Here is a 23,305-nt window from a genome sequence, read left to right as displayed (position 1 = left end):
CTTCCCTTTTTAATGCAGCGAAGCGACAATCTGACTCATCTGCATTTCGGTGCTCGCTGTAAAACTCGTACAGAAGGGAAGAGAGAAAGTCAGAGAGAGAGAGCGCGGGGACCCGGCAGATATGAAACGATATCGTTGCAAATGAAAGAACCCCTCCCCCACCACCAACACCGTCCCGTCCCGTCCCGGCCCCCTCCCAACTCCCATCTTCAAGTAGAAGATCGTTTTGCCTATTATTCATGATACTTTGTGATTCTCACGTCTGCTCAATTTTTTTTTTTACCTTGCGTCTTAAGTGCTGCGGCTCCATTACATGCAGGCGGGATGGGCGGGGACCCTTATTCGCCAGTCTGCAATAGACTCTTGGGAGGCAGAGTTTTCTTGAGGTTACTCATGCGGAGCGTTCTATCTGACGATAAAAGCAAACGGGAACAGCCGACCGTTTATGTTATTCTCCGCACGCCTGCCCCGCAACCTTGCCGCATATTCTGAAAGGCTTAAACCGCCTTTGGGAGTCGCAGCGGTTAAAATTCACTGCAATGTTATGTGAAAAGGAAAAAAAAAATGTATTTATATATATATATATATATATATATGTACATCATACATATCGTGTGCAGGATGCTGCTGATTGCACCCAGATGTTCCTCTTGGTGATCATGCACGTCACCATAAAGTTGCATGAATTGGTATTCAACCGTGCTGCTGCGTGCACAATGGAATGATGTCCCTGCAAATTATTTTGACCCGCAACAGCAGAGCGTGTTGATTCTGGTAGACAACTCTGACGGCAAAATCACCTTGCAGGCACAAGGAGGGCACACACACACTCCGCACAAAACTTTGGCAATTGATGTTTTGAGTCTCCTTTGGCGTGGTCCATCTATATATATACCCACATTCTCGCTGTTGTTGTCACGATGCTGACCAACAACGCAAAACTGGCCCACCGGACGTCAGTGTCAGGATGTATAATCGAAGGGCCGCAAGAACGAGTCCATTCGCTCGCTTTACAATAATGAAGAGTGAAAACGAAGGGATGAACAAGGGAAAAACAAGCTGATGCAAGTCAAGTGGTCTGAACAAACCATTTGCTTTGAGACAAGCTGCGGCCACATGGAGGCGATGACGCGGTCGTTCCTTATTTTTTTCATGTATTCCAAGGATTGACTTGGTCAGAGAGAAATAGAGACATCAAAGACATGTTAGTGACAGGTGTGAATGTGTGTGTTATAGTACTTTCAGGGCTGCATCTCAACAAAGGCTGGGTGTAAAGGGAAGCAAAAGGAAGCCGAGACTCTGAAGTGCAGCTACAGGCAGCAGTCAGTATTTATCACTTGGCAGGTGTAACTGTTGGACTCTGTTGGTGCGCTACCTGTTGAAAGCGTTTATCATGTATTACTCGTGAGTGCTTTGTATCCAGTGACAAATGGGAAAGAAATAAAAAAAGTTTTCCTTTGTGAAGGAACTCATTTAGCTGTTATAAAACCTTGGCAAAGGTAGACGGGTACATATTTTTCTCTGTTAATATCTGATTTAACAAGCTTTACAAATCCAACCTGGCAAGCCGAGCATTTTTTTAAATCGTTTGGTTTATCTACTGTGTCCATCTGTTAAAACGCCCATAGAAATGGTTTAGCTAGGGGTGAAAGAACTATATTCGGTCTGCTTGAATAGAACGATATTCAAGCAGACCGATCGGATTTGTGATTTGCAGCATTTTCCATGCTGTTGCTCGCCTCTAAGCACAGCAGTGGATGCCAAAGCCAATCACGAGTAGAGATCAGACCCCTTTAAAATGCCTTCAGTGCTGTTTGGATGTTCCTCTATTAATGGGAAGACCAGTTGTGACCAAACGATCATCATACCGTACCCTCCATGCTCACATGTTAAGTAGCACCCGCTGTAGGTAATTCGCTGCAGCTTCATCTTTCTGAAACAGTCTTAGAGAGAAAAAAAAAAAAAACGGGAAATATAGAAACATTGACAAAAGGAAAGATTTAGATGCTTGCAGTGCAGACTCTTTTCGTGGAAAAAAAAAGAGGCCAGCAAAGAGAGGATTTAATGAGATTTAATACATTTGCCAAATTTTCACCTTGCAGAATTTCAAGGGGCTCATTATAAAAGAAAACCTTCTTCCTTACTGATTATTTGATCTCCTGAGAGTGTCGGCTTGAACTTTCCAATCAGGCCGTTGTTGCTCGACAGGTTTCTCAGTGTGTGATGTCTAATGAGTTAAAAGGCAGTTGGTTCGAACCCTGCTACATCCTCAGTGACACAAGCTTAAATGAATGTATGTCACACTCAAATAACATTTTTTTCTAGTTTTATCACCTACTGTGTTCCAGATCCGAGTCCAAGCTGTGGTAAATCAAACAATGCAAACAGAGACCGAGCCAACGACTGGGTTTCTCCCAATCTGCGGCATCGCTGTTCCACCACCACGTATCAACTGCATTCACACACACACATTTATATATATGTATACATGTATATATATATATATATATATATATATATATATATATATATATATATATACATATATATATATATATATATATATATATATATACATATATATATATATGCAAAACCTGAAAGTCCCACAAATGAAATCAAGCTGCAAAGAGCACATGACTGGTCGCTTTAGGTTTTGTCATTGACTGAAGAGATTGAAACAGTGTCATCCAAGCCACAGTTACCTTCTGGTTGACTTTATCTCAGTGCTGAACAGCTTGTCTTTTTTTGTTTGGGAAATCTGGGACAACACGGCCAACGTATGTCAAGTCATCAAAAATTCAAGGCTGGATCGTAACGGATTGTTTGGAGTTTCCCTTTCTCTGCAGATTAATAATTCATTCTTGCCGTCTTTACAAGTTGAGGCCCACAACTCTGTCCTTTCACACCTTTTAGTTTGCTCCGGTGAAATATCACCCACTTCAAATCGCATTACAGATCCGAGCCGTATGCTATACCATGAGCCTTTTGATTGAAGTCACGTTTGTTTTTCTTTCTTTCTTTTTGTCCAAAAAAAGCACAGTCCTTTGCTCAGCAGCCTTTGTCTGGCTGACATTTTACAAGCTTGTTGTTTGTCTTTTCATGTGGCTTACCCACAGCGTACCATCAAGCCACTGCCTTTCACGCTCACCTTATCAGTTATTAAAAACATGGCAGGGAAGCTGAGAGGGGCCCACGCTGTGAGTAAAGCAGGGGCACCAAAGCACTCAATCACAGGAAAGGCCATGTCTGCTTTTGGCAGTGGCACGCTAAACGCACACGCTCACAAAGACACACATTGGTACGTGTTGACAGATTAGCGATGCGCCGCTAAATCGGGCCGTGTGTGTGGGGACTGACGTGACATGAGTGAATACATGAGCACAATAGATGCGTCTTTGTTTTCGTAATGACTGCAGTCAGTCGGTTAAAACGTTCTGTTTGTCATGACAGGATGACCGGAGGTAATTCTCTGCGTTCGGCAGCGTCGGTTACATGCCGTTATGTAGCTTTCTACATTTAAAAAGACATTTTCATAATACTTTTTAGGATCATGTGACATTCAACAGGGACAACAGCGACTGTGTCATTGAGTCAGCACCACCAACTGGACAGGTGGAGGACTGTATCACTTAGCTACCTCACTAGCCTCTTGAGGCAAAGGGACCAAAGATGGTTGTAGAGGAAGAAGAGCAAGTAGAGCGAGCCGGATGGTTGGGGGCCTAAAAAAAAGGAACAGTCCATGTTTTAAAGCAGTTCCCCTCACACATCAATGCCTTGAAAAAGTATTAGCATCAAACTGGTTTCAGCTGGTTAATTGTTCTATACCAAACCGGTTGAAAACACTGCGGCAATCGCATAGCAACTTTGGTTTTGATTTGTTTTTCTCACAATATTTTTCTATATTTAGTGTTTAAATGTGAACTGCACACTTTTAGTTCAACTAAACAATGAGGTTCTTTGTGAAACACATTTAAAAGAACGCAGTCTCTCGGATAAAGCAAAAATCCTATCAGCTCTCTCCTAATTGCAGAGAAAGAAGGATAAGTTGGGGCTACATGTGCATTTGAAAAATTGATATGCCCAATCACATGCCCTGAAACACATCAGCCAGCCGGCTTTTGAGATCACTGAGGTTGTGAGTTCCTTGGGGTTTTTCTCCGTGATCCGACTTTGTTAACTTTCTTCTAAAGCACGACCTCAGGGAAACCTTCAACTTTAAAGTTGCTCTGTGAATGAAACAAGAATTTTTTTGATTTTCATCTTCTTGCCCCTTTAAAACAGGTGAATCTATTTTATAATAAGTTCAAGTCAGTCAAAAAGCAAGAATGGAACACAAAGCTTTTCTTTTTTTAAGAGTTAGAAGGTAGAGAGAAATGCATGGCCTTGCTCGGGAAGCAACAAAGCGAGCACTTTTCGCTTTTTGTGTGGGTTCCACTGTAAGTAATTGTTAAATACTGACTACCGACAAAGTTGGCAGTCATCACCGCCAAGACGATCAAGATAATCACCATTTACAACTGACGGCAAAACGCCAAGGCACAGGTTTTACTCGACATCACGCCGTGCAGGGACGCTTCACCTTTTACTTTTTACAAACCGTCACCTTTTACGAGCATGCGAAAACTCGAGACAGGTCATCGCACTTTCACAGAGCTCGTTTATCAGGTTAAACACTGGAGTGGAGTATCCGTGTTTACATTAAGAGCAAAAGCATTTTTCAATACGCCGGACGAGGAAACAATCACAACTCATTATTAGTCGACGTGCTGGACTTTTAAAGACTTTGTTGCTACGTAACACATATTCAATGGGTTTGCAGCGCTCGGTTTCAATATCAATCAGCACCATGTTCCCAGGGAGGCATTAACACAGATGAACATTAATTCCACATCAGGGGGGAAACGATTGTTGGATGCTGGGTCACGGAAATGGGTGGGGTATAATCAGCTCTTGACTGGTTATAAGCAAAGAATGTCAGGCCTTGTTTGCCATGTTGCACTTTGGGAAGACACAATAGATAAGCAATTCTTTCGCCCAATTTATGGTAATTATAAACAGTTTTATTTTAATTCATGTGTGAAACGTGTCCCGCTTGCCTCTGCAAAACCCAAGCACGCTCAACTCACACATCTTTCCATCTTTAACCCTTTTTTTTCACAGAAGTGAAAAAAAAGTAACAAAGAATGTCACCATCTGTTGGCCATTTGCACAGAATATGATTTGCATACTGTTCAACCAGATCCAATTTATTATACGTGAAGGGGGCGCATGTTCATATACGTGTGTGTGAGCAAGTGAGGGCAGCTGTCCAATAAGGAGGGGGAAAAAAAACAACAACATTGCAGCGTCTCCCTTGGCAGTGTTGGGCAGAGGAGCAGTTTGGTTTTCACTGTGAAACACAGCGTCCCGGGGCTGAGAGAGGATGATCAGCGTTTCTCTGCAGCGCCGCGTCGCCCTGCCAGCAGATCAGCTGACATCAGCCTTTTTTTTCCCCCCTCGCCTTTATTTCCTCAACAACAACACAGATACGTGGCACGGAGAGGAGATCGAGTCGCAGGAAATGTGGACGAGAGAGGCGCAGACAGGAAATTTGGTTTCCGTCTGAGTGCGCTCTTCAGAAAACTGTGTTACGTAATGTTGGAAAGGCTTGATGGAAATAGAGAAAAAGGAGGACGAGGTTGAGGGCACACAGCTCAGCTGGACTGAAAATTATCCAAAAAACAAATCCTGTTTAATGGTACCCCCCCACACCAACAACTCTCATCTAAAATGCAGTTTTAAATGTACAGAGCGATATAATAAAATTAAAGACACCCTATTGTTGAAAGCTCACGTTCGCAGAGCTTTATGACAGTAATCTGGTTCTCCAGCCAGGCAGGGAATGAGACCTGAATGACAAACTTCTCTGAAATCTTCTCTGCTCCTTCTCTTTTTTGGACAATGTCTACAAAGACGTCCGTCGGTCCAACAGTCCTTCGTGATATCCAGTTGTGATGTCACAGAGGGAGCTTTACTGGATTTGCAGTTTGTTCCGCCATTGTTTGTTTGTCTCCTTCTACATCTGTGGAAGGTACAACTGAGCAACAGTTAATTTATTTTCTTGCAGGAGGCCGTAAACAGAGTGATGATTTTAAAAAGACTAATTGTGTGAGATTGTCCTCATTTGTCAGAATGAAAAATTAGACCTCTAAAAGTTCACTAGATTGTGATTAAAATTTCTGAAGGTCAAAGAAAAATAACATCAAGTACAGAAGAACATTGTCTTTTCATTTCAAGGACATGCAAATGTGCTAATAACGTTTTCAAAACGAGTTTGGAAAACTTTTCCGTGATTTTCAGAAATTAAATAATCTTCTTGTTTTTGTTTCTTTTTTGGGGGGTGGCGGGTGGAGGGAGAGAGGGAGGGAGGGGCGGTTGAGGAATAATTGCTCCGCTCATCGACTGGGTCATTACTGCTGCAAGCTTCTGCAACCAACTGCCAACAAAACAGACAGCACATTAAGTCCCAGCAGGGATTAAAACACACACACACACACACACACACACACACACACACCACCAAACCACATTGGAGGACAACTGAGCTCTCTCATTGCTGTCGGTTTTTAGCATCTCCCGAATTACAGGCTGAAAATCTGCTAATCCTGAGGCCAAGACTGCGAGGAGACAAAAATGGCCGCAGTCTCAGGGCGACTGTAACCACTTTAGGGTCAGTAAGGCTGTGGCTGCATACCAGGAACCGAATGTCCCGTATGCAAACCCAGCAGGACTTCTTCTCGAGTGTCGATTCAAACTTTCCCCTTGCGCTACATGAACCCCGAACTCCATACATCGAGCCAGACGAGCCGCAGCCGACTGCGGAGAAGCTTTTCTGACCGTGACCCAGCCTCGGCACGGGTCAGCGGCTATACGGCTCAACCTCACTGTGAGTTCAGAGAAGTCGACGTGTAGCTCTCCTCCCTCCCTCGCACCGAGTTGTAACAAGCACGCCCTGGCCAACCCTCGTCTTCAGCCCTTTGTCACTGACGTGCAAGCAGGACGTGAGCGGGATGTTGTTAAGACGAAGGATAAGGAAGGTACTCGGGCCCAGGCGACGTGACGCTGTCCAGTTGGAGAGTTTGTCCTGCTGGCTCCAGCTGGCTTCAGTCTCCACAAGGTCCTCGATCACAATCACTAAAGTCTGGTAAAGTTCTTAGTCATCCAGGACATTGTAGTACGAGAAGATTACAGTAGTGAAGAAGCCTTTCAAATGAGAGGTGAAAAATTAAGATACAAAAACCAGTCCGATTGCCTCAAATTAATCTTGAAGTACCGAAATCACTCAACTAAAAAGTTCATAAGTTCCTGATGGAATGTTTCCCAAATCCCAGAATGTGTTTCAATTAACGATATAATGTGGCTGAGAGTCCGTAGACAACACTTAGAACTGGAGGTTCGCCATAAAAACCCTTGGATACCACTACAGATCTTTGTTTTTTTCCCACACCATTTGATCAATTTGGTGAACGCCATGAGGCTTCTTCCTGCTGATTCAAGAGTCAATAACTTGACATGGAAAAATGTGATGGACCATGGTGTCGAACTACAGTCACGCCAAAGCGGTCAGGAATACAGAAGAGCTTTTAGTGCATTTAGTGGAACAGCCAACGCTGCCACTTTCAAGCTGAACTTGCACGACATTACTCAACATCATGAACAAACCAAAGGTCCCTAAGGGACTGTTTTCGCTTTAACCACACGAGTCATAGTGAACCCAAACGGAAGCCATCAAAAGCGGCAGTTCCAGAAAAACTATGTTGGGTTACTGGAGCGTCAAGGACAAGTCGACTCTGAAAACTCCAAATGAAATGATTGTACTTGGTGGGCGGGGTGGATGCGTACAACCATGACATGCCAGTCAAGCACTGCCACGTCTTCACTCCCTCACTCCTCCGGCCAAATTCAGACATCATCTGAATGGGGCTGTGACTCAAGATTGAAAATTGGAAGAGCCATTCTTTCACACAAACCATTTAAAAGTTCTGTTTCACATCATTCAGTCGGTTCATTTCGATCACTGCGGACCAACTAATTCAATTTCCTGCCATTTCTTCACTCAAAAATCACACTTTTCTTACAGATTGAGGAACAACTGGGCGCATGTGACAAATTTGCCCAAATTACATTTTCATTTCCTCTGCGATGGCAGTAAAAGGGACATCTTGCACGAGAATGATTAGTTTTCATGGCAGAATATGTGCACCGATTGATTCCTGCCAGTATAAACAGGGACATCTGTGCACCGCCACATCCCCCCGAACAAACGACCGGCTGCAAAACCCAATCCGGAAATTTCATTCGTGATGGAAGTATTGGAGTATAAACTCGCTGGTTTACATGAAAAGTGCAGTCGTCAGCTGGGACACGGAGGGCTTTAGGGGGGTTTATGACTTCCAAACGCCGCCGATGGAGCAGCAGTGAAGAGGAACTTGAGAATGGAGATAACTGGCACATGAAGACAACAAAAAGAAACCCAATGTAAGTGTGGCTTCAGAATGAGCAAACAAACTAAAAAACTAAATTAAAAAAAAGTTAAATCTGCTAACATTGCCAGGAAAGTGAATGTCACTTCCTGCTCCTGATGCATGCTGGAAATGCGCATTTGTCCCTTAACTCATGCGGACGCAAATCATGACCACTGACTGAGTTTTAGAAGTACGATTACACCCGAGTACACACACACACACACATACACAAACACGCGCTGCATCTAGCCTGTACAAAGTCTCCCCTGGAGACTATTTTAAAACGGACATTTCCTCTGTCTGCCTGCGTGCGCGCATTACATGAATACATGAATAACAAATGGGAGTGACATGCGAGCGCGACGCGAGAGAAAGCCCATGTTTGCTCAGCTTTGACATCCTTTCACTCGCAGCGGGCGACTAAAGTGGTGGAATAACTTGTTTATGTTGAAGGCCGATAAGGGAGCCGAGTGCGGATGCACTGAAATGATGCGTCCTCCTCCTCCTCCTCCTCCTCTTCCTCCGTACACAGACACGTCCGGCCCTGTGATCACGCTCGAAACCTTACATGCAAAACAGATGCGTTAGCTAAGCTCCGGGTTTATATTCTGCATGCAGTTTATTCTTGACCCTGCCAAACTGCGGGGACCGTTTCAGTTCTAATCTTGATGCAGAACCGTGGTGGAAGAATCAAGCTGCTTTTTCTTTCACTATGAAGCCTGATGCCAGAGATGTCGGTCCGGCTTCCGTTTAGCCAGACCCAGCTGGTTTGTCTGGTCTGTTGTGTTTTTTTTTTTTTTTTCTGGAGGAATCGAGATAAAGAGGTAAATGGGAGACGGTGCATGATCTCACAAAGGAAGATTGGTAGATTGTGGCTGGCATTGTGACTCATTGTGAATTCAGACGCGAGGGGCTCTGCCACTCAAGTCCTATCTGTGCCGCCTGTGACCCCCGTTTGTTACCAACATGATGGAAACAGTTCGATGTCGCTGCCGCAAGTCCAAGAACTTTTCTGTAAAATGAAAAAAAAAACAGGTCACTGTGAAAACCACTGCTACACAACAGGAAGAAAAAACATATTTCTATAAATATTGAAAAATGGGATTTTATAGTGAAAATCCAAACTATGAATCATATTGGGATTAAATGTGATAAATTATTTAACACAATATATAGATTTGATGACATCAACGCATGTTTTCTCATTATTATAATAGAATTTTAAATGAATTGTTACTTCATATGAAGCAGTCACCGGGCCTGTGGTCTCGACGGGCTGTTTCCTATAACGTCAGACAGATGAGGGCTACGTGCTACGGCTGGTGATTTATCAAGACAGCCTGCAATATAACATTTATTTCTGACTTTAAATTATTCAATACTCTTAATATGTTCCTCGATGGGCTTATCCTCTAGGGGCCAACTTGATTCATGATTATCACAGTAGACATGATTTTTTCTTCTTTTTTTTTTTGTTTTAATTACTCACAGTTGGGTCCAGTTGGTAGTTGGATTTGGGACTGTGGCGCCACAATTGCAATATCAAATCGCAAACATCCCGTTATCAAAATCTTCCCTCTTTACGCGCAACATCCCCTGCTTCCCTAATGCGGCACATCGGTGCCGGTTGCCTCTTTGATGCTCTGCCAGGCGGCGCATTTATTGCATTATCTCCTCTCCCTCGCCATTTCCTCTCTGCGTTTTTCGCCCTCGGTATCATGGGGTTGGGGAAGACAGCAGTCGAGTCGGGGAGAGCTGACGCTGCAGGTATCAGCGGACGACTCCTGACAGCAGGTTTCTTCTGGGGGAGGGTTGGAGGTGCGGTGGGTGCTGTTCTCATCTTTATGTGGATCAAATGAGCTCCTGAGAACTGGAATTTGTCTAATACTGTAGAGCCATGCACAGACATCAGCAGGGAGATGGATGGTGACTTGTCACACCACACATATGTGTTTTCCAATACACACACACACACACACACATATATATATATATATATATATATATATATATATATACATATACAGCGTTCTTTTAAAATGGTCCGAAATATTGAAGCCATACTGGTCGTGGCACAAGTGGCGTAACAATGTTGGAATGTTAGTATGCTAGCTAAAAAACCTTAGCTATGTGCTTCTAGCTTAGGCGGACTATTTTAATCATGCTTAATTGTGTGATAAAAGGTTGTCTTCGCCATCTGTTTGCAATTTGGCGGCAAGAATAGCACTGGGAGAAGAAATGAAAGAAACCTTGTCAAGTGCGCCAAGTGCGAAACTACATGCGCCATGTGGGACAACAGCGGCTCTGTCGAAATTAGCGCAGAACACAATCAAACAAGCTTTGCACCATAAATGTGCACCTTACGGACGCAGCTGTCCTCACATACAGATGCTCCGTACTTCCTGGTAAACAACCAACACCACAGCCTTCCCTTTTATTGGACTCGTGTCACAGCTGAGCTCGAGGTTAGAGGGTGGACGTCGGCCGTGACCCCGATGAAGCTGCAGCGCTCATCGGGTCAGAGAGGAGGGGTGACCTCTAATACGCCCTTATTGATCAGGCACGATGCGATGATGCAGTCAGCCAGTTTTATTGTAGTGTGAGGTAAACACACAGCCATTTACGCGCGCTACTGCATGTGAGGCCAAGCGGCGACAAATTGATGCATTTCTTCCCATTTTTGTACGACTGTTTCTGCTTGCAGTGTTTACAGCCGACCTGCAGTTCAATCATAACTGTGTCGCAAAAAAAAAATCTCAGAATTTTCAAGTATTAAAAAGTTTGTGTCTTTCTGCACAAAAAAATAGTCAGCAGAGCAACATATAGGAAGTGCATTTCAATGTGGACTGTATAGATTCAATGATTAAGTGTGTGTGTGTGTGTGTGTGTGTGTGTGTGTGTGTGTGTGTGTGATCACACGCTGTGCGCTGCATTAGCTTCAAAGGCTCAGTGGGCACAGTGCAAACTGAGAGCAGATGAATTATGGGAAAACAGCTTGTGCACACCAAGTGGCAGCCGCCTGACTCAAAGCTGAAAGTGAATATTCCTTCATTAACTTTCTGCCCGACAACAAAGTGGAAGAGCGGCGTCAGCGGTAAAAGTGAAAAAAACGTGTCGCTGCGACCGTGTGCAAAACCTTGAACGGTGAACCTTGAGTGTGTGATGGAGAAACAAAAGGCCTGCGAGCCTGGTGCGACTGGCCCGGGCATAAAAATACGAACCTGCTTGAAAAATATGGATGTTTTCTTTGTCACTGGTGGATGGCAACTGGTAGATCAGCGGCAGCCTTGGTTGCAAACTCCACTTCAAAATCTCCTAGTAAGTGCAAATTGTGATATATGACTTCCACAGATTTTTCTCTTGTGCTTAATGTGTTAAAGCTGAGATAGATAAATCCAGTGCAGGTACAAGCAGTTCTCTGAGCGATGAGCAGTTTGGAAGAAAAATAAATTTAAAAAAGCGATGGAAAAACAGGTATTTCAACCGCAAAAATTAGCTGCACTTAAAAACAAATAAGCTTTAGCCCGCTTAACCTCACCGGGATGTGATTATTAGAGTGCACAATGACATGGTGGTGGAATGAACACGCTGGTGGCGTCCTCTGACTCCTGCAGTGCGCCAAGGAGAAAGAAATGAGTTGAAAATCCTTGAATAAATGCTGCAGCTTGTTTTGTTTTTTTTATTTATTTCAGAAAAGTAATCCCACCGGAGAGGCCGAGTTGACTGCAGCCTGATATGCTGGGCATGCCAAATGCGTTCTTGCTGGCAGACAAAGACAGGGCCATAAATAAGGAAGAGAGCAAGAATTTGTGCAAAAACACAAAACACACACACACACGCACACACGCACACACACACACACACAAACGGCCTGCTTAACATTTTTATGGGGTCCTAGATGTACTCCAGAATTGGCAAACTTGATGTTATTCCTGTCATAGGGGAGGAAGGATCAGTTGCCATAAACAATTGCGTTTGTTAATGTCACTTTGAGCTGCATTGGTGTGTTTTTGGGTTTGGACACTGCAGCCTAAACAAACAATGAAAAACACACTCAGACACGACAAATTCCAGTTTGACTAAGTTCCAAAGACTGTTCAGACTGAAGTTGCATTCAAAATGAAAAAGAATGGCGACTGATTTAGTCTTTGAAAGACTGATCTGATCAAATCTATGGGCGTATTCACACCTGCCCTGTTTGGTTCGAACTAAACCAAAAAAGTCCCTTTTACGGACCTTTTGGGCTGTTGTGGATACAAACCAGCCAACTCTGGTCCGGAGCAAACAGCCGGTCCGAGACCTCGCCGGAGGGGTGGTCTCGGTTCGCTTCCAAACGAACCATCGGTTGATGTGTGAGATCGACCGCACCGTGGCTCGAACCAGTTGTGAAATCACACACTATTTTACACGTAACAGGCTTCCGTAGCCACAACCATTATGGGAAATTGTGTTTTGGTTAGCATAGTAGAAAGTTTAGTAGCACGTCGTCGGACCGTCAGGCGAACATGAGTCGTGGTTCAACGTGTCGCAAAATGGTAAACATCTCCTCAGAAAATCGACGTTGCATTCAAAGCTTCTGATGCTCCAAATTACCTGCAAACGCTTGTGTTTGTGTGGAAAAAACAAACATTATGAGCACAACCAGTGCAGCACGCTGGAGATCCACGATTGTTTCCGTATTTTACCGTGTTACCCCGCCCCGGACCGTTTTGTCCAATGATTTGCACGATCTTTGCACACATGTGGGTTTGTTGTCAAATCCTGGGACTCTTGCGAAAATTGCAATGTGAAAAGGAACCGCACCCAACCGAAAAGATACATTGTATTTTGGTCCGGACCAAAGAAAGCGAACTAAAGGACTTTCCTGGTGTGAAAACACCCTAAGTTTGAAAGAAAAGAGAAGATTAATTTGTGCTTTTAACGCTGCTAATCAGGATTTCAGGTCTGATCGGATTCAATTCAGGTGGATGGTGTGAACGGAAGGACATATTTCAAACCAATTAATTTTTAGATCCACTGCAAAAATATTAGAATGTTAATTGAGTTTCCAAAGAAGAAATAAAAACGTGAGCATGTCCTCTAAGTGTCTTGGTGTGACTGAATGATGCGATACAAAGTGCAGCTGTGTCTCAGGACATTTCTACAAAGGACTTTTGCAGGTTCAAGTCAACCACACCTCAAATTTTGCCGTTTCCATGAATTCTCAACTGCAGCTTTCTTCAAAATGCATGTCTAAAAGTCTGTATGCAAACTCACCAAGTAAATCACAAGCAGCAGCAGCAGCAGCAGCAACAACAACTGGTGCACTAGCCTGAATTTTCTTTCTGCTGCCCATAGTGCCTACCAAAGGCAGACACTGAAACACGTTCTATTAATGGAATCCCAGTGAAAGGCATTAGCAGCTTCAGGCCAAGTTAAGAATTTGCTGTATTGCAGCAGGACTCATATCTTCACTGTTACTCAAGTAATATGTGCCGTTGCGAGGAAACAGCCTTTGGGTTGAAGTTGCGCTGTTTCATTTTGTAAATTGCGTTACGTACAGTGGCTCCTCGTACTGTACGTCTTTTACAACCGCAACTTTCAACCTCTCACCTCAGATTTTCTTTTGTTTCACGTGTGAAAAATAATAATAATAAAAAAAGGAAAAGCAAACGCGGACACACACACACACAAAAAAAAAGATCCAAAGATCCTTTGGCAAGCTTGCGTGCCTCATCCTTCATTATTCCTCACCTGTCATTGCTTGTGTTTTCTCATCTGCCACCTGTTTTGTGCCAGAAGGTGCGCTAAGGGCAAACAAAAGCCAGAGGGGATGTAAAGAAGGTGGAACTTCAGATCAAAGACGGAGAATGTTGACTTTTTTCTTTTTTTTAATGAAACGATTATCGGAAAAATAAGAGGCCTCATTCCATTGTGTAGCTTGTAGAAATAAATATAAATATGATAAAGAAAATAGAATAAAGAAAAACAAAAAAGAAATATTAAAATAAACCATTTTCCTCTCTCTCTCTCTAGCACACACAAGCAAAACACACATACACACAGCCATTAATGACAACTGCCCCTGCTCCTTTCAGCGGTTCTGAAAGGTGACTCCATTTCCTGCAAAGTGAAACTTGTGGGCGCCACCTGTCGCCGTCATTTCAAGTTTCTTTAAAAATTTTGCATGCGGCAAAAGAGAGAGAGAGAGAAAAAGAAAAAGCATATGTAAAACGGGCAGATGAAGGCGAAACACAACGCTGGAGTCAACGAGATGAGGATTCGGGAAGATCAGGCCTCCAAAAATCAACACCGAAGGGTTGTTGTTGTTGTGCGAGCGTTCTTGTGCAGACAACGCTGTATTTATGACAACACATGGAATGTTTGTGAGCGTGTAGACATGCTAACGCTTTCCCATTTGCCCACTCATTTATCAACACAGAGAAAAGTAGCAGGGAAAGAAAAAGCTGTTGTGCAGAAAAAGAAAAGATTCTTTTTTTCAAGTCTAAGTGTGTTGCACCTTGTGGAAGAATCCCTGTGAACGCTTTGGATTTATCCTAGTCTGGTAAAGAACGCATACAAAAGGCTTCAGGAATTGGGAAAAACTTGAAAGTGATTGGACAAACAACTTGAGTAAGTCAGCTCCAAGCAGCCAATTCGAAGTTTTGTTATTTTTTTGTATGACAAACGCAAAAAAACACAATCATTTCTTTTAAAAAACAGTCACCACTGCAACACCACCAGCCTCCATAGCAGCAGCATATTTCTTCTCTGAGGGTTTATGTAGACAGCTCGCAGGAAATAATTCCCTGTTCCCTCATAACTAAAGGGAAACAGATTCAAAAGTGTTCCTGTCAAGACAGATGAGCGGTGAAGATCTTCCAGATGAAGACTGCAGTCATGTGATAAATCATGTTGTCTCAATTTTTTTTTGGCTGCTTACTGATTAATCTCGCTCGGAACAGACGTGTCCAAACCTTGTTAACATGTCCGGGGTCGATTTGAGGGTCAGACGGACAGATGGTCATTGACTTCCCCCAAGCTGTGGTTTAAAGAAAACTAAAAGGCCAGTTGATGAAAAGCCTGATAATAAAAGGAAACAAAACGGACTGAAGGGACAAACAAAAAAGGATGAGATAAGATATGGAAGTCGGTGAGGGGAGCATTGATACAATATTTTCCTACATTGGGAAATGAAAGCGCCGGCCAACGTTTAAGCCTTGTGTCTGATGAAGGGAAACATCAATAAGTATGGATGTTTGTTGTGGAGCAAAAAGGAAATTGCTGTGCCAAAGCACTTATCCTGCTGTTGGCGTTCAATCAAGCGGGGAGGGAGGTTGGGGGGGGGGGGCTATCGAAATGCAAATGTTAATGACGGTGGCAGAAGACAATCACAATGTGACTGGGTGGACGCGGTTTGCGGATCACAGCAAACGCACCCACGACGTGCCGCCACGTGTTGCTGCCTGGTTCGAATTGACGGCAAGAATAAGCTCGGACTTTGTCCAAATTCACTCTAAAGTGCTATGTTTTAGAGTGAAGAAGCACACACACATCTCAGACGAGGCTGAAGAGTTCTGCCGCCATGTTTGGTTCCCCCCGACCTCGGTGTCAGTCTTCCAGAGCTGAGTTCACCCAGGAGTCAGAGAGGAGCACGGATGCAGCCTGAATCCGTAAAGTAAGAATGCGAGCTGCTGGGATTAATGAACCGGTACCCATAATGCTTTTCATCTCCAGGATGTTAATTACTGTGCTTCTCTAGGCTGTTCTGCACATCTTGGAGAGCAAACATCAGTTTTAAAAGGTTGATATTTGTGGTGCAGTTCAAAAAATACATTCAGTGGTTTAGTTTTCTGAACGTGGGAGAGAGAAAAAGCAACCATAGTGGGAACAAACAGACACGCACACACAGCACAGAAACCACACTGTGTCAACTCCAATCTGAAACATTGTCGAAGACATTTTGTCCCTTAAGTAAACGGTGGATGTTGACGCATTGTCTTTGAATTTCATCCTGTCCAGATGGTTTCGTCTGCTTTTCTTCAAAACTCAGGCATTTCACGATGTTGTCGTCTATGGGTCCATTAAGTTTAAACTCCAGCAACTTTCAAAATGTCAGAAATGCAAGTAAGAGACGAATGTAGGAGAGACGTTGCAAAATCCAACATGGACTTTATTCTACAACATCTGCTCCCTGGATGATTTAAACTAAACTTTGTGTGAGAGAAAGAAAAAAATACATTTTTTTTGGTTACAGCAAAACTAATTTGAAATTTGTTTATATAACGTTGGTCGCAATTCAACATAATGAACAGAATGTTGCATTATGTGTGGTTCATTTATTTAAAATCTAATTATTGTTTTGAATGGCAAATTTAAAATAGATTATACTGCAGCATTTTGACATGAGCGTCAGCCAGTGGCCGTACTTATGAGGTTGACTTTAAATAGTACATTTAATAATAAAATAAGTTTTTGTTTACATGCTGTTAACTTGCTGCTACTTTTATTTACTACATTGATTTGATAAAAGTTAATTTATGCTGAGCAATCAATTTTTGTTTCTAATGTGTTAGAACTCTTACTGAATTTATTATTTATTAGGATTTTATGAAATGAACAAAAGACATATTGGCATGATCAGCTGTCAGTTGGCTTGTACTGGCAATTGTGATTTGCAGTTTTTGCAGTGGCCAATAAAAAAAAACAGAAAAACCTTGTCTTCAAGAGAAGTGAATTAAACACAAAATTGAAAATCATGGAGCCCCATCCAGATACATATCTGTACAACGGAGGGCTGGGTGCCCACCGCGGCAGTCCACGAAAACAGGGAGCCGCCTCAACGTGCCAAGTCAGTCTCCGACGGAGAAAGTGTCCAAGGAAGTGAAGGGGCCACCATTTGGAGGTAAACAACACCAAACTACCAATGAGGGGAAGGAAACCGGGAGAGTGGGAGGGAGACGGATTAAGCCGCATTGGAGGAAAAGAGGAAAGTGGGGCAGACGCAGAATCGATTTGGCTGCTTGGACGGAATGCAGAATTAAAAATCCGACGGCGGGGCGGCAGGATGAAAGAAGGATGGGGAAAAAAAATCTGAAAATGTGGAAAAAACGGGGGATGCAGTGTGGTTCGAGTGTGGCGCGTTGATGGGCGCAGGTTTTGTGAAGAGGGAGACGGGAGGCAACGGTGGGGGAGCAGGCGGGGGCTTGAGAGGGGTGAGAGGGCGGATTTAATGGGGGAGAGGGCCGACGTGGGCTGCCCTCAACGCTCCAGGCCAACACTTTATCTGGAGCAGCAGACAGACAGAGAGGGGCCGGCAAAATCCAGGGAGCCTGGTTTTAGAGGCTCGACGGAGCACATAAACACAACCCTGATCAGGAGGAGCTGATAGCACACACACATGCACGCATGCACACACACACACACACACACACATATGCATGATGGAATGATTGTCAGAGGCCCCTGAGGGAGCGAGTACATGGGCTGTTTCATGTGCCGCGCTCGAATAACTGGAAGGAAGAGCCTCATGAGGCTTATTTATGATGGTGACTGATATACATCATACAAAATAGACAAAAATAGAAATGTGTCAACATGTAAACATGGAAGTTTTGCGTGTGTGCGTATGTTGGAGTGGGGATATATAACCAGCTAAAGACACGAGAGACCGCACACTGGGGATGAATTTTACTCACTCTTCAACTGGGATTAAATGCCCGCATGTGACCCGTAGCCGCTGCTTCCCTGGCCAGATCGCCCCCTTGTAAGAGATCTTGATCTCAATGGGTCATTTTCTGGATTAAACAAACAAACAAAAAGCATATTTTAGTTCACTTGGCTAGCACCAAAAATGGACCAAAAATACATCCTTGAGGAACTCCTTGAAGAGACCATCTTGGTATGCTTTTCAGAAAATTCTGCAGCAAAAGAGTAAAATATTTGAAGACATGGTGGTTACATACGTATGTTGCCTAACAGCAAGAAGGTTGTGGGTGCAAATGTCATGCCCTGCGATGATCTAGTGACTTTCCCAGGTTGTAACCCCGCCTTCGCCAGAAAACAGCTCGGACTGACCCCCAGCGGTGTGTAATCAGAAATGGATTTGACACATTGAATTCAACACACACATTGCCGCAAGAGTCATACTCAGTGAGACATGAGAGTCGTGTTTATTACCTATCTCTCTTGCACACACAAACACACCCACACACACACATACACACACACACACAGATGGAAAAAAAATCAAATTATAACCACTTATGAAGCTTTCTCGGAATCCACCTGCTAATTATGGATGTGCAACAGGACGGCAATATTAAATGCGATGTGAAGACCGCACTCCTTCCACAAAGTAATACATTCAACTACATTGATGTGTGATTGAATAAAGGCCAACGCATTGCAGTTTCAAGGCCTGAAGCTAAACACGCTCTGCTCTCCATCAAACAGCTAGCTGGGTCAGCCGGGAGAGACCGTCTTCAGGCAACAGGTAGGAAAGGCTATCAATGGTTGCCAGGTCAGCGTCAATACCCTCACCCCTCAGTCGAGTGTGTTTTCCTCACTGGCTTGGAGGCTTCTCCAGGCAGTGGAAGAGGCAGGCCGTCGATACCAGAAGCTGGTAAGAGCAGGTAGCTAATCCAGCCGCCGATCAATGAGCAGACACGGGGGCTGCGAAGCAGTCAGAGGAGGAGAATGTTTGTTTTCTCTCCACTTAACTTCTAATCTGGATCCGTGGCAGAGCAGACATGGGATAGGTGAGAATGCGGCCATTCGATTAGAATCATTTTCCACAGATACATTCCAATGGAAAAAAAATGAAAAAAAGATGGCGACTTGAGGGATAGCCTGGCTCTCTAACGAAATTGAGAGCCAAACAAGCCACTGCCGTCATCTCCTTGTACTCTCTGGCTTGTCCTGAGTCAGCACTTGACCGGAGGTGCACAGAATAAAGAGGAGTGCGCACATCTGTCTTTTCATTGTCTGCCTCAGGACTGAATGAGAAGAAGTGTATTGTTCAAGAAGTGCTGATCAGACCAGACCGGCCTCAAAGTTTGGAGCAACTCTCTGCACACAGAAGATAAATGAACACAAACAACGACTTCTTTACTCAATATTGTTAAACTCATTTATGGATAATGCAAGAAAATTACCATTTGTGTTGTTTCACACCTGGCAGTGGAGCTACGACAATATCAAACTAAACCATATTGCACTTGAAACAGCGAAAAATGTGAAAACAAGTGTTGGTGTGTGCTGGTGTGCACACTGACACAGTGTTGGTTATTTGTCAACTTGTCACTCAATTTCTCATTTCTTGACACGGAGGGGGAAGCCAGAATTACTTCCAACAGATGTCAAAGATAAAAACCTGCGTGAGCATTAACGGTTCCAGAAACTGTGTCACTCAGCTCTTCTGGCCCACTTGCTGGAGATTTATGGAAGTGAGTTGAGTGGGGCCTGAAGGACGGCGGCGGGTATTACGATGGGGCTGATGGGAACTGTAACTCTACTTCACTATGGAGGTTAAAATACGTATATATATATATATATATATATATATATATATATATATATATATGTATATATATGTATGTATATATATATATATATATATATATATATATATATATATATATATATATATATATATATATATATATATATACACATATATATATGTATATATGTATATGTATATATATATATATATTGCATCTCCGGACAGTTTGCCTGTCGCCGCCCACCCACAGCGCACGTTTATCGTCGTCAATCCCTGCGATATCAACTCACCCTGCAATCTTTTATAGGAGGAAATTGTCCTTCCGCCCAGACCGTGTTAACCGCACAGCAGTTTACTCTGTCACCCAAAACAGCACCGTCCCCCTTCCCGCTACCAACCCCCGACGCCCCATAGGCCCCCACCAGCTCAATCCGCTTGATACGGAAGAAAATGTAAATTACTGTATTTACTGTACGGGACACCTAAAATTGCATCCCAGAGACAAAAATGTTTCTTTTCTTTTTTTCCTCAAACCGAGTTTGGACATCAAGGGGTCACTTTCATCTTGTTGCCGTCGCGACGCTGATGTGGAACCGCAGCAAGAGGAGCTGCAAACGGCGACTCTTCTCACTTCTGAACCAGACCAACAGACAGACAGTCAGATCAACAGACAGACAGACACGGCTCTCTGAACCAAAATATCTATATAAAAATTGAGATTTCATTTCCACCAGCCTGTGTCCTCCTTTACCCCTCACCAAACCCCTGCTCCCCTCCAGTAAAGCCTCATAAATCTCCTGACACCACCAAAAAACAATAACAAATAATAATAAAATGGTTCATCTTACATAATCCAGTTGCGGCGGTCGCTCTTCGGCAGATTTAAATTGTGTTGAAAAGCTGTGGGTGCAGCGCTGCCCGTCAAGCGCGGCGAGCAGGATGACAGTGCGGGGTGAGGCGGGGCCAGCATGAGGGTTGCATTTGTTTTTGTCTTTTTTTCTCTCTTTTTGGCAAGAAAAAAAAGTAAAAGCGCTGCTAACTGGAGCTCTGGCTCAAAGGAGGAGAGCGACGGCCCGGAACGACTGCCAGACAATGGGACATAATTAGAAACTACACTGGGCATTTTAAAGGGATGATGCCTCTTGTTGTTTGATTAAGATTCCAGCAGGATGATGCTCATTTTTAATCTCGCTTATGTGTTTGGGCACTTGATCAAGTACAATTAAATATATTCAACAGGATATTGGACATGGTGAGCAGATTCTAACTAGTTTTTTGGCAAGTCAAGGTGACTACTAGGTCAGTTTTACGTAAAGCTCACTGTTCCGATTATACAATTAATCCAATTTCCTGACATTGCCACGGATTACCCGGAGCTATTTTTTGTTTGCGCATGTGTTTAACGCTCCATGCAACCCACTCTTTCTGGATTTGAACTGGAAATGAACCGTTATTTTGCAGCGACTGAATACCGCCCACGCCGGTGTCACCAGGAAACCTCCATTATTCTCCCCGTAACGCAGCGAAGGGGCGACCCATGAGCGACCCCGCCTCGCACTTGTTTCAGGGGAATGTGGCGGGGGGGCCATAAAACCTGACCTTCGGAGCACCCGGGGGGGCCTTAGATGGACATTAGCCTCGTCCCTCAGCCACCAGGAGGGGGGGGGTCGGAAAGGGGGCTCGGCTCCCGACGGGCTCAGCCTCTGTCACACTGCAACAGCCTGTCATCAGTCCATGAAGGCAGCACGCTAATAGACTTCGCCCACTCTTTCGCTGTCAAACAAATGGCCCGACCATGGTTCCCTCTGGGAGGAAGGCTGTGTTGTAATCGATGCTGCGTTGCGCCTGTGTCACCCCTCCCCTTCCCGTCTCCCCAGCCACGCATTAGTCTCACCGCTGAGCTGCGGGGAGATAAAAGCGCGAGAGCTCCAAAAATAAAAAAAATAAAACTCAAAACCCGTATGCAGCTGCATCCCCTCCCTGGAGAGAGACTCCAACTAATTGTAAAATGACAAATACCTACACTAATTAACTCTGCCTGCTTTCTCCCTCGCAAATTGATAATCGCCGTGCAACCTCACTTCGGGCTCTGTGTCATTCTTTTTTCTCACTTTCGGTCGACGTCGCCGCCGCAGCTTTTCCTTCCGCCAGCACTAGCAGTGTTGTTCCGCGGCAGAGTCCCTTAATTAAAGGTCGGGAGGAAGGAGGGAAAAAAAAAAAAAAAAGCGGCCGACGCAAAATCAAATCCAATTACAGGCATGATGAACCACATGTGTCCCACCGGTTTGGAGCCTCCGCCAGGTCCCCCCCGCCCCCCCACACACACCTCCACCACCCGCCCCGAAAGGCAGCTACAACAGAACAACAAGGCTGATTGAAATGGCAGGCCTTCAAACAACATTGCCTCCCATTGGAGCAGAGCTAAACAAACCCTGCCTCCATTGGGCTGCCGGTAATGGGCAGAGCGGCCGAGTGTAATTTACAGAGTTGAGAGGAAGCTTGATTCACATACTAATGCTCTCTTCCTGTTTTGTCGCTCAGGAGAGGACGAGGTCGAACAGACTTAGGCTGTTTTTCAAACTTTTCCTTGATTGTGATTGCTTGGAGAAATTTTATTTTATCACATAGCAGCAGAGCTCAGGCTTTTTGATTGCAACTCACTCACTTAAAAAGTTCTCGTCGTATCCACACACAATTTATTTAAAGCTCCAGGGTGTAAGATTTGGCGACACCCAATGGCAAGGAAGTGTAGTGCAAACAATGTAAACGTTAATCCCTGTATTCTGATTTTCCACTAGATTTCACATCCTTCAACCAGCGGTAATGAAAAACTATGCAGTTTTAGACTTTTAGCGATAGGGCTTATTGTAAACATCTAATTTTACATTTAACCTGATTCAAATTCAAATTGTACATTTTCATCAGACTTTCTTTTAAATGTTAATACTTTCCAAAACAATATTTGTCACTGAAAAACAAACAAAAAATATGACTGGGAACAAGGCAGCATTGGCATGATTCGCTATCCCAAGTCAAACAGTAAAATAAAATCAACAACAACAAGAAAATACCCCCCCCCCCCCAAATCAGGTAAACATAAGACGTCAGCGCACGGTACTGCCAAGAGAAACAGTCTCTGGCTCGCGATTAGCTGTTGATTGTGAAAAATGTGTTGCAGAGGAGCTCCGGCTGTGACAGAGGGAAAAAATAATCTGCTCACAACACACTTAGATTATTTTATACCAATTTTGGAAATATATTACTTCAGGGAGGCAGCTGGCACGTGTGCGTGGCGCACTGTGGAGGAGACTGT

The 23,305-nt window shown here is 43.9% G+C and overlaps 1 protein-coding gene across 14 annotated transcripts in view; it reads right to left on the bottom strand.

Annotated features, from left to right (window-relative positions):
* The window catches only part of adgrb2 (adhesion G protein-coupled receptor B2), a 201,803-nt gene that overhangs the window by 141,051 nt on the left and 37,447 nt on the right, over nt 1-23,305 (bottom strand). For 13 of the 14 annotated variants that reach the window (XM_076011343.1, XM_076011341.1, XM_076011347.1 and 10 more), the window contains exon 2: nt 18,185-18,283. The exons of the other annotated variant lie outside the window; for it this stretch is intronic. The gene's annotated coding sequence lies outside the window, so the exon portion shown is untranslated. The remainder of the gene's footprint in view (nt 1-18,184; nt 18,284-23,305) is intronic. 14 annotated transcript variants of the gene reach the window in all.

The sequence above is a fragment of the Nelusetta ayraudi genome, unplaced genomic scaffold (genome assembly GCF_046127955.1).
Source record: "Nelusetta ayraudi isolate G7.1 ecotype Tasmania unplaced genomic scaffold, CSIRO-AGI_Nayr_v1 ptg000135l, whole genome shotgun sequence".
NCBI lineage: Eukaryota > Metazoa > Chordata > Actinopteri > Tetraodontiformes > Monacanthidae > Nelusetta > Nelusetta ayraudi.
This window is presented reverse-complemented; position numbering and strand designations above follow the sequence as displayed.